Genomic DNA, 12,204 nt, shown 5'->3' on the forward strand with positions numbered 1-12,204 from the left:
ATTCAGATTATTATTATTATATACAAATAAACTGATAAACTGATTTGCTTCTGATGAGAAAAGTTTCGGATTCATTTCGGTGTGACGGCGAATGAATTCACGTATTTTCGCCATTTTCTTAGGTATCCAGACAGCTGATAACCATTATCCTCGATTTTCCAGACGTCGTGTCTGCTACTGGTGCTCAATACTACAATATGTATTAAATACATATAGTACACTGTACTGTATTGTACGTTTAGTTTTTTGCGTTCTTTATGGCAAAATAAATACTGTATTCTTAGAATTTCATTTTCATAATTTAACTTTTATCGATTATTTTCCTTTATCTAGATAAGAAGAAGTACAATATTATACGGTAATTTATTTAAATTAAACTCCTAAATACAGTAGTATTACAGCCAAGTTGCAACTGCCACGATTCCATTCCACTCCACTGTTGTTAGCCTACTAACTAAATAATTATATATATATAGGTATTTTATTCATAAAAAACACATAAATAGTACAAACAGAAGGCAGCCAACGGCTGAAAAATTCTGCAAACAACGTACAAAGTAAAAAATTTAAAAGACTCTAACAACAATATAAAATATACAAGTACACAGAAAATAAGATCATTAAAAAGCCGTTAAAAATATTTAAAATGCCAAAAGACCCAGATAAACCAAAACATGCGGTAATTATTATTAATGTTATAAACCTACAAAGTTTTAGTTTTAGAAGCTTCATTCATTCTATCAATAATGTTAGGGATGGTTGAGCGTTTCCAACGATTAGTTTTACACAAGGGGGCATCCAACAAATTAAAATTTCTCAAATTGCGACCGCGTTACGATAAGGGGGAAGCATATCACGATAGAGTTTAGAAAGTAGTATCCCCTTCCCAAATTCCATCATCAAGTTATCTCTTCTGGCTTCAAGGGAACATAATCCAGACATGGATAAAGCATTTTCATAACTGATGTAATTAGCACCGTAAATACATCTTAGAGCTCTCTTTTGTACCCTTTCAATTCTAGTACATTGGATATTGGTTAATGAGCTATGCCACAAGGGACACGCATATTCCAAAACTGGACGTATGTACGTAGTAAAAACAGTTAACAGGTCGTTAGCTGGGGCCAAAGCTTTCCTAAGAATGGAAAAGGGTAAAAAGTCGTTTAGATGCTTTAGAAACACATTCATTAACTTGAATGTCCCATTTAAGATCACATTGTATTACAACCCCTAGTAATTTTAAGACTCAAACCACTTCGATGACATGGTCATTAAGTGTAAAAATTGGTTGCGGTGTGTGGCCCTGTAAAAAGGACACTCTCATAATATGACATTTACTAGGTTGTGGGGGAGCATGCTGTTGCTAGAACACCAAGTGTCAACATTTTTAAGGATAGTTTGCATTTTTTGATCATTTCCCCTTCTATAATTAACAACTTCCCCGTACTAACAATATAACAAGACATATTTAATTAACCACCATTAAGTAATTTTATTCACAAAAAATGTATTTTACATACAGTATAACATGGGGTAATATCTTCGTTTACGTCGAAGTAAAATATGCCTATCAGACTATTTTCTAAAATGTCAAGTTATATGTCAATATTTGAGTTAAAATTATCGCGATAATAAAAACATTTTTGTTGTTTTTAACTTTTAAAGACATCTGTTACGTACATCAATTTAAAAGTATCACAATAGGGAATGTTGTGCAGCACAAGATGAATCACAAGTTCATAGTTTATTCTTAGAAACCTGTTAGTTAAATCATTTTAATGTCATCGCCAATTTTGTTGCCATCACTACTGTATGCTACATTAAAATCATAATATCTTTCTACGACCGCCGTCCAAATTACCTCCTTTTACCTACAGTCCTAGGCTACATTATATTACAAACTCCTGACAGCCACATAGTATTTTCTTTGGCAAAGCATTTCCCGTTAATAATATAGTCCTGAATTTCAACAAGGTTTAGGCCTAGGCCTATAAGTATATATTCAATATATATCCACAATTCAGTGGATATGAAATTCAACATTCTAAACATAACTCTGCCTCACACATTGGTTAGACTAAGTCGGCAATATGCCATTTAAAGATGTATTGTCCCTTGAAACACAAAAAATGAAAAAAAAAATATTCTAAATTTAAATTAGCCATATCAAAGTAATATTAAAGTTATTCACTTGAAGTCGAAAATTCGAGCCAAAAACAACAAGTTTACGTAATTAACAGGTAAATTAATTAGATTACATTTCGTCTGGGAAATCGTCGCAAGCGAAAGTAAACAAAGATTTCAAACCATGCGTATGCATTATGCATGATGCTAATTAGGATTGTTTACAACTCGTCACGGTTGAAAAGGTGTTTTTACACAGATCGCGAAGAAGTTTTATGATTATGCATACAGAGTAGCCAAACAAGCGCGTTGCATTATGAGATATGTTTTGATTGAAAACTTTGACTGGAAGTCAAAAAACATCTGTATTTCGGTAAAAAAAAAAAATTTTCCGACTAATTTTTGGTGAAAGTTAATAACTATTATGATACTTCAAAATGACCCCCTTTTTTTCAAAATAAAAAAAAAATTGTTTTTTTAATTAGTCAAAGGGACAATACATATTTAATGTAACACACGGCCTGTACTAAACATACGAATCCAAGATGGCGTCTACTTAGAATATATCCTTAGCTTTGAACGGATATTGAATCCGCCCCACAGGGTGAACTCGGCTAAACATCTTCCTAACATACTGGTCAAACGTCACACCAGCCTCAATTTATCTCAGAACATTAGCTACTTTTCGTCGGGCCATGTTCCAGAATTTGCACCGCGGAATGTGACTTAATCTACCTACCTTAACAAGTGACAGTATTTAATTGACACAGGATTAGGTTAATCCCCACATTCCAAATTGTAAGGATGTGGACTGCGACAAAAGGGAAAGTCACGCCTTTTCTCAGTTTGACCACGGTCTGGTGGTGAATTTGGCTTTATTTGCTTTTAACATGACAAAAGAGATCAGTATGGTCCTTTAATCTTGCAACTGCATGAGTGCAGATCTTTAACTAGGGTTCTATTGAAGCGTTCTGCTTGAGCACTATCCGTGGGCCTAGGTGTAGAAGTTCTTATTCTCTTGAAACTAGTAATTTTCTGTAATAATGTTACTTTCCTTTTATTTCAGTTCCTTATTCATTATTAGTAAATCCAGATCCCAATAAAAGTCCAAAAGGTGTGAAATAGCATAAAGCGAGAGTTTTGTCCACTATCGCCAACAATACATACACATCGATGTGATGGTCTTATGATGTGCTGGTCAAACATTTCATGAATCATAGCCTTTACTTACTTATTCGGGTTGGGTGTATACGTCTGAACGGTTGGCGTAATGTGCCCGGTTAGATGTTGTGATTGAGTGTGTTATCAAGTTGCACTTGCTGACATCGTATGATCCGTCCGAGAAAGCATCAGGATACTTCGTTATGCAGTTAGATACCACTAACTTTTCTTCATCATTCAAGTGACTTAAATCGAGTCCAGGAGCTACATCCGATGTCACCTGTGTTACTGGGTCCGGTTGTTCAGTTGTTATCTTATCGCCAGGTTGCACCAAAACTTCGTTCACATACACCTCATAACCACCAACCATCTCTACTAACTCTGCCTTTTGTGTTCGCTCCATAGGTTAGACTTCGCCTACCATACTGTCTTTTGTCAGTTTAATGTCTCGCTTCTCATTGTTCGCTAACATCACCTTCACTACCCCATCGTCGGTAATGTCGCAGCCCTCAATAACTTCTACAGAAGATTTGTTGTGTGTGGAACTAATTAGCACTTCACCAGAGACACTACCCGTATGACACAAAATCCTTCTTATACTACATGCCGGCCAGATTATTCGTCTAATCCGGTCCTTTAGTAGATTTTTGTTTAATGGAGTCCTTTGACTGTTGAAGAATGGAACCCACCTCTAATCTTGTCTTGTTTTCTATGGTGGTACACTCCAAATAATGGTAAGAACCAGCATTCCACGTTGCGTTCTCTTTGTGTGATTTTTGATAAAACTTGTCGTTAGTAGATTTGATCTTTCGATTTCAAGGCGAGCTTCTTGTTCTTATACATTTCTTTCATCGATAGACATACATATCTGCTCTTTGTCAAAATGGAATAAGTCGTCTACTTTAATCTGATTTAGAAAGGTGACATTGTGGTAGCACTTGTGTACATAGGCAGTTCTTTCTTTTTTCCGTGTAAGGCATGCTTCACCAATTACAACTCAACTTAGATCCAAGGGGCGTTGTTAGGTCCGTTGATTACATCCCCCACTCTGTGCGTTTGTGGTGCATCCCTTCCTAGTAAAACCATAACTTCTGCATTCTTGTCTAAAGGTAGAATTTCATTAGTCTTCCAAATCCAATTGACTCTCTTGATTGTCGTCTGATTTATGTTTTGTGTACAAGAAAACTGTATACAGCTCATTTCTGAAAGCCAACATGCATTGGTCACGGTAATAAGCATCACGTGCAAACATAAGCCTTTGGAAACTTTGGCAAGCACCTTGGTATCACCCATTTCATTTGCAGATTTGATATTTTTATCTCTACCGTTAGTCTTCACTTTAAGCAGTACATCATTTGGATTTGCATTTTGATTGATGCTTTTAACTTCAAGACTCCTTTATCACAAAAGAAACATGACTTTGATAATCTCAAGTGTGCTTCTGTGTTTACAGTGCTCTGTGTTCTTTTGCACATTGTATCACTGTTTTGATTTTCTTCTACTTTCTTTATTTTTGTCATGGCCCTCTGTAATCTTGTTGAAGATAACTCAAGAATGCAGCTTTTATGCCATCTAGCCTGATTCGTAATTAGATTCATAGTAATACGCATGCATCACCCTGCAAAGCAGCCACACAAACTTTACATTTATCTGACAGTGGCAAATCGTTTTCTATGAATTTTTCTTATTTTGCCTTTAAAATGATAATATACATCCGTTTTGTAGAAAGTAACATAAATACACTAAATCTATGCCTAGGCTGAATAAACTTCACAAATACAAATGTACTGTATGTCTATTCATTCAAGATAGAAAAGAGAATACATTATATTGCATTCTATTTTATTTTTTTGAATTTACACCCTAATTAACATCAAGCCTAACCTTCTCCTTTCCTAAGATACAAGCTAGGCCTATCAAAGGCAGACCTATAATTGCCTAAGGCAAGCCATATATGTTAGTAAACACTAACTCAAATTTGAGTACGCGACTGCAGATATGTATATGGCCTTGTTCATATTCCTGCTAACAATCATCCTTTAAGTCCATCACATTTTGAATTAATATAATTAATCTACAATATTAACATAAACGACATATGATCACATAATAACATCGTTTAAATGTCAATGTTCATAAATTGTATCCGGTCATTTTATGTGAAATGTTTCATTACAACAAATGTATATATATTTATTCCAAGTTCGAGTCTCGGTTGGGGCGACTTTTTCTCATTCTCACAGATTTCCTCATCTTTATCGTTTCAAATTAATTAATTAAATTTCAGTATATCACCGGGCGGTTTAGAATTAATGTTCTGTGCCTGATTTGTTTATATATATATATATATATATATATATATTTATCTGAACAAAATGACACCAAAATCGAATGAAGATGCCCAGTAGTTATTTAGATATACAAATATTAGGTCAAATGCGAAAAAATCCTGTTTCCTGTCACTTTTGGGCGAAATTGTCTATTAGAGCTGCAAATAGAAATATTTAGATTGTGAACAATTTGAGATCAAAATCAAGTTTCTACTGTTTGTAGTTATATGAGCACTAAATAGCGCATTATGCTGAAAGCCTCAATGCGCTTTACATAGACAGAAACATTTAGAAAATTAAAAATTCAATTTTGAGGAGAGATTTTGAAGACAATGGTGGAAGTTGCATTAACTGCTCTACTAGTAGGAGTAGGAATCAGCTGTGTGTTCGTTGTCACGCAGCGATGAGCAGCCTAAAGCCTGTTTTCCTGTCGACGCTATCATCGTTAATCGTTAAAAGTTCAACGACGATCGTTTGAAAACGATCAAGTTGAAATGTTAACGATAGCGCGAACATTTGATTTCTAGCGTTGAACGTTAGAGTTGAAACTCCGGTCTTCTTTCTCGACGTCGTCGTAACGCGCAAAAATGAATAGAGGACTCCCCTGCCTCTAGCAGTAGGCTCACACTAGTGTAGGACACGTGGGCCTAGGCATACTAATATCTCTATATACTGATGGTTCTTCGTTTTCAGTAGGCCTATCCTAGTCCAAATAGCATTTTGGACTAGGCTGAAGACTTTGACCTACCTAATATCCCCGCGCCTACTTTCCGGAACATCATTTTATAGTAACTTTGGCAAGGCTAGGCCTAGCTTTGACCGCGCCGCGATGCAACAAAAATAAATGTTGTCAGCAGAATTTGCCATCAATTATGTGACGTCATGTGCTGTATCGCCATGATGATTGGTCAGTTCTTACGTTTTAGCGTTGCGATATCGCTAGAGTTGAACTGGATTCAACTCTTGCGATTGTCAACGATCGTGACTTGTAGCGTCGATTAACGTCGATTATTACACCTTTTCCTGTAAATCGCCGACATTTTGTATCGTCATCGCTAGTTAAAAAAGTCCCTTTTCCTGTAAATCGTTAACATTTCTATGTTTACGTTGAAGATCGCCGATTTTTGTTAACGATAACGTCTACTAACGTCGACAGGAAAACAGGCTTTAATGAGTCCGAAACGAACCGAACTCCGGTACGGAAAAAATCGCTTCCAGCCGATTTAATATCACATCGTTTGATAGTATACAAATAATGAATGTTTATAAGTGGAATGGTAAAAATAATTTCATGAAGTGAAAGATGACATTTTTCCGCCGACAAAAATAGAAATACACCGCGCACGCGAGCGTAAACACAATAGGCCTACACTTAATTTGTCAACATATGACGCGAATTCATTTAGTTTATACATATTAACGTCTATAAAACACCATGTAACCCACAATCGTCCAATCAGATGGCAGGAATATATTTAGGTTTTATATAAAAGTGATATTATTCTTGTATACACACATAAAGCTGGATCTAAAGGACTGTTTATTGTTAGCTTTTTGTTTTTCTACATCGAATTTGTATTTAAAATGAATTCTACCGAAATTGAATCATCAGCCACAGTGACAATAATATTCAGAACAATCATTTTTGTTATCCTTATGCTTTTTGCAATTATTGGTAATTCTTTAACTCTTGCTGTAATCTACGCAGTCGAATCACTTCACACAAAAACGTATGTCTTTGTCGCAAACCTAGCAATCGCAGATCTTTCAGTCGGACTATTCGTTATGCCTATTGTTCTTACTGCTTCTATATGTGATAGGTGGCCATTTGTACAAGACTGGATCTGTGAGTTATCTTCTTCTTTGATTGGACAGTGTTACTTAACAAGCGTTGCTTCGCTATGTGCAATATCAGTTGAAAGATACCATTCAATAATTAACCCTTTACTTTATGAATCAAAAATGAGCAAACGGAATGTTATCATGTTATTATGTTGGACGTGGATTCAGCCTTTTATTTTCATCGTCCTAGGATTGGGGAATAACGAATATGACCCTTATTCTTTTGTTTGTCTACCTAAGTGGGAAGAGAACATCATTCTTTCAATAATCATGTCTGTTTTTTGTTTTTTCATTCCGGTTTCATTAACAGTCAAATCGTATTACCACATTGGTAAGTTAACTTTCCAGCAACTCAATCGTATTCAGAATGTTACAACACTTGCATCGAATTCGACAAATATGATTAGGCCCAAGATCAAATCCGGTTTTGTGTTTGCAATTGTCATTGGCACTTTTTTGACATTGTGGTTGCCGTACCAAGTTGTAGTGAATTGCAATTTATGGAAGGTGCGCTTACCAAATGGGTATATAACTGTTTCGATGTGGCTGGTGTTATTGACCTCGTCATGTAACCCAGTAATATACTGTCTAATGAATAGGACATTTAGAGGCGGACTTTTAATAATTATTCGTCGAATTTTTCTTAGACCATAGCTAATTGCATGTTGGATACTTTAAAGTAAATGCATCAAATAGGTTGATTACTTAATGCATTACTGCTCTAATGTAATTTTATGGTAATCAAGTTATACGCTTTCAGAGATGGGTTTTCTCTCGTATGTTGTTATTAATTGATAAAATATGTTTATGTGTAGGCCTAAAATGTATATATTTGATTTTGCTGTATATAAACTGTGTATGCTTATTGCTGTGATTAAATGTTATAATCAAAAATCACAAAACATGTTTGTAAACATTAATAGTCTATAAAATTCAATTAAAAATAAGAAATGTTTTGCTTTGAAATAAATGTTGATGTTTACTTTCATGACCTTTAGGCAAACCAAACTTTGGTTTGCCTAAAGGTAGATGTCTGAATTAAGTTTAGTTTTAGATAGCTAATTATTTACAACAAAAGTGTCTGTTAATTGTTTTCTTCATAATAATTCATTTCTTACTTTTACCAGGGATGAGTTAAATGTTAAATTACAATTGTAATTTAACTCTTCCCTGCTTATACCTATTTATATATGTATAAACATTTTTGTGGATTTTTACTTTTATGTTAAACCAAGACAACGAAAAGGAATAAAATTACCTTCGTGACGTTTCGCCGACAATCTGTCAGCTGCTTCAGACTAATGCCTGGGTTGGAATGGTCTGGTTTTTTGTAAGTGACGCTGAACAGCGCCACCAGCCGTCTGGTTGGTATTGACGGTAGAGCGTCTCCGCTGGCCCCCTCCTGCTTCAACTTTTTCCAGCAAACTATCATATGTATGTGGGAGGTCATACCCACCAATGTCTCTGTTGATATTATGTGGTCTTTTTCTTATGCAGATAGATTCTTTTATTTTTCTTTTGTCTGTCTGTGCTTCTTTTTCAATAACTCTCGCATTCCAATTTGGAATATGGTCATTCCCTATAGCGTGGTCAGTTATGGCTGACTTATGTAAAACCAGACCATTCCAACCCAGGCATTAGTCTGAAGCAGCTGACAGATTGTCGGCGAAACGTCACGAAGGTAATTTTATTCCTTTTCGTTGTCTTGGTTTAACATAAAAGTAAAAATCCACAAAAATATTATTTGGAACCAGATGAATTTATTCAATGTATGTATAAACAGTTATTGTAAATACAATTGTGGCTATTTTTAAGCAGGTATGCATATTAACAATTTTGGTCTAAGTGGTTGTATAAACAATTATGTACCTACTTAAGTATTTCCTGGCTTTGGGTTGTTAAGTCTTAAATAATCTTTACTTTTTATCTAAAATACAGTTCCAATCGCCGCAAACAATGTGGATTTTTATATTCTAATATAACTTTAACTTTATTTTGTCGTAAAACCTGGGGAAATCGTTGTTGGTGCCATAAATTGAGATTAGCGTGAGTTTTAGGTCGGCAACTTTTACCTCTAAAGCCAGCATATTTCCATCGTTATCTTTTTTTATGTTATGCGAGAGTGTAATTAAAATTATTGTTGAAGATGATCCCGGTATAAAGATCAACATGATTACATAACAATGTTACAATATAAAAAGTTAAAACTTGAGAAGTTGGTTAATGATGATGATGGTTTAAAAATGGCTTTAAAATTTGCATAAAGAACAGCATTTAAACAGAATACTGTTCATTACCATAGTTAAAAAGGCCATTAAAATACAAGTTATTTAGAAGAACAAAGACAAATGAATATCAAAAATTCATTTAAATAATAGGGAGCTGAAAATCTTATGTACTGTATTTAACTTTATTTGAGTAACTCTGTCTTCGACATTTAATATTCCTAGTTTATTCAACTATTTCTGTCCAATATGGGTTCTTGGTCCTTCACTTAAAATATATCTTGTTTTGCATGACTTGTAACTTATTTTTATTGTATACTTATTTCTTTGTAGTGGCAGAATACCAAGATGAACATGCATAATCAAAATTACATTGAATAAGAGCATAGCTTAAACTTTTTCTTGCATGTGTATTCTGTCTATATTCTTCCATAATCATTTGTTTGGGTTTACATTATTTTAGGTTAGAAACGATTTTCGTTATTAGTATATTATAAAGTTAGTACACTGTGTTATGAAATAGCATAGATTATAAATTCCCTTTATTTATTACTTGGCCCTTTAGATGGTCTGGCCTGGCATTTAAGCTTAAACCCGATTTAATGTTAACTATAGTTATAGATTCCAATTGCATTATACATTGGAAATAATGAATATAATCTTTTATAATAAGCATTGGGCTACAGCACTTGTTGAAAATATATTAATATACTCTTCTAGTTAAGAATTGGGCTACAACTACAGTTTTTCACTTTAACATGGTTAATGTACATTATTTATATATATATACCGCAGCAGGGGGTACCCGACAGACTCCCATTTACATTGACTTCAAGTGACCCCCAACACACATAAATTGGTACCTAGCTCATCTAACCAAATGTCTCTGGGCTGCCTGTCTGTAGGTTGGTAGCATTATATCTTGTTCTACGCCTGGGTTGACGTAGACAAGCAGCTCATCAAGGTAACGCATGGCTTTATCTGCTGAAGCAGAAACTGTCTACTTGCAACATCATTGGTCATTGCAAATGTAAGAATCATGGTGAGAATGTCGTTGGGTAGATAAAGATATGCTTTCTACGTCTTCCTCATTTACTTCGTTGTCTGTCGGCCTATTTACATCATTTAGACATTCTCCAGTGCTGTCATCGTTTACTTCTCGATCAATGTATTCAACGTTTATTCCTTGATGAGTATTATCTTTATCGGTTGCTCTTTCAGTTTTGTCATTGTTTACTTCGTCTGTATCTTTATCGATTATGCTTTCGTCGGTATCTGATGTCTCATCTACAACAATAGGCCTATGATCCATGTCTCTTTCAAAAACAATCTGGGAACTGTTACGAATGATATTAAGTATTTCCCCATTATTGTTTTTAAGTGACAGGTAGTGCTCATTGTTGCCTTCTGGTAGATGTCCTAGCACAATATATTGCAAATTGAAGGTGAAAATGTTGGCATCATCTGGTGAAATCAACGTTGTTCCTCCACCTAAAGAACTTATGACCAATATCTGAATGTTTAAAATATCGGCAATTGCCTGTAGGGTTATTTGGTCACCATAAGTTCCATTTCTTGAACACCCGATTCTGTCTGTCAATAGGTGGTATCTGGAAAACTATAGCAAGTCATACACGTTGCTGTCTGCATAAATGCTGTACTTTTAACACACGGTACACTGTCCTGTACCACAGTGTCTGTTGACAATTTACAATGATGTACAACCAAAGGCTATCCAATCCGTGACTCTTGGATCGCCGCCGGGATTAATCGCTGCTCGAGTCGCTTCTGTTTCGGTTCGCGAAATACTTGTGACGTATCTTCAGCAATACCTAGATGTATATGTAGATGAATTACACATATTATAATAATAATAATCAGTTAATGTATCAATTATAAGAATGCGTAAAATAGTTTTAAGCCTTAAGTGAGTGCGGCCTATAAGGTCGAAACGACACGAGCCCGAACAAAGACTCTCAGACATTTCGTCCGGATTCTTTTCAATCGAGACGTTTCGCCCCTTTGAGAATTTGGAGGGTGATTCCAAAAATAACTGTTTTATAAAAACCACTAAATAGTCCTATGATTTTTATCACAACTCAATGTTGTATGGTCTATCAAACCATAGAAAAAATCAAACATTTCCTCCCTGTCTGTGCAGACGTATAGATAGATAGAAAAAACATTTCCGGAACCTCCGACGCAACTAAGGGGGAAATAATTATTGGGACAAAACAGGGCTCTAATGGTGAGTGAGCAGTGAAGGCGGCCGAAATGATCGCGGACACCCTCTGTCGAATAGTAACCCTTCGTAAGCGTCCATTCGTTCGCGCTCACTGGATCACACACACGATTCGATTGTAATGGAGCTGTCTTGTTCGGTGGTGGCCATGGGAAATGATTAGATTACCGTACATGGGTACATTTACTGTAGGCGTACATTAAAAAAGGGTCTCTAGGCTATGCGTATGCATCTGTTGAGCCATTCCTACTACTACTACTAGCCTATTATAATCATTGTA

Source organism: Antedon mediterranea, chromosome 2 (assembly GCF_964355755.1).
Source record: "Antedon mediterranea chromosome 2, ecAntMedi1.1, whole genome shotgun sequence".
Classification (NCBI taxonomy): domain Eukaryota; kingdom Metazoa; phylum Echinodermata; class Crinoidea; order Comatulida; family Antedonidae; genus Antedon; species Antedon mediterranea.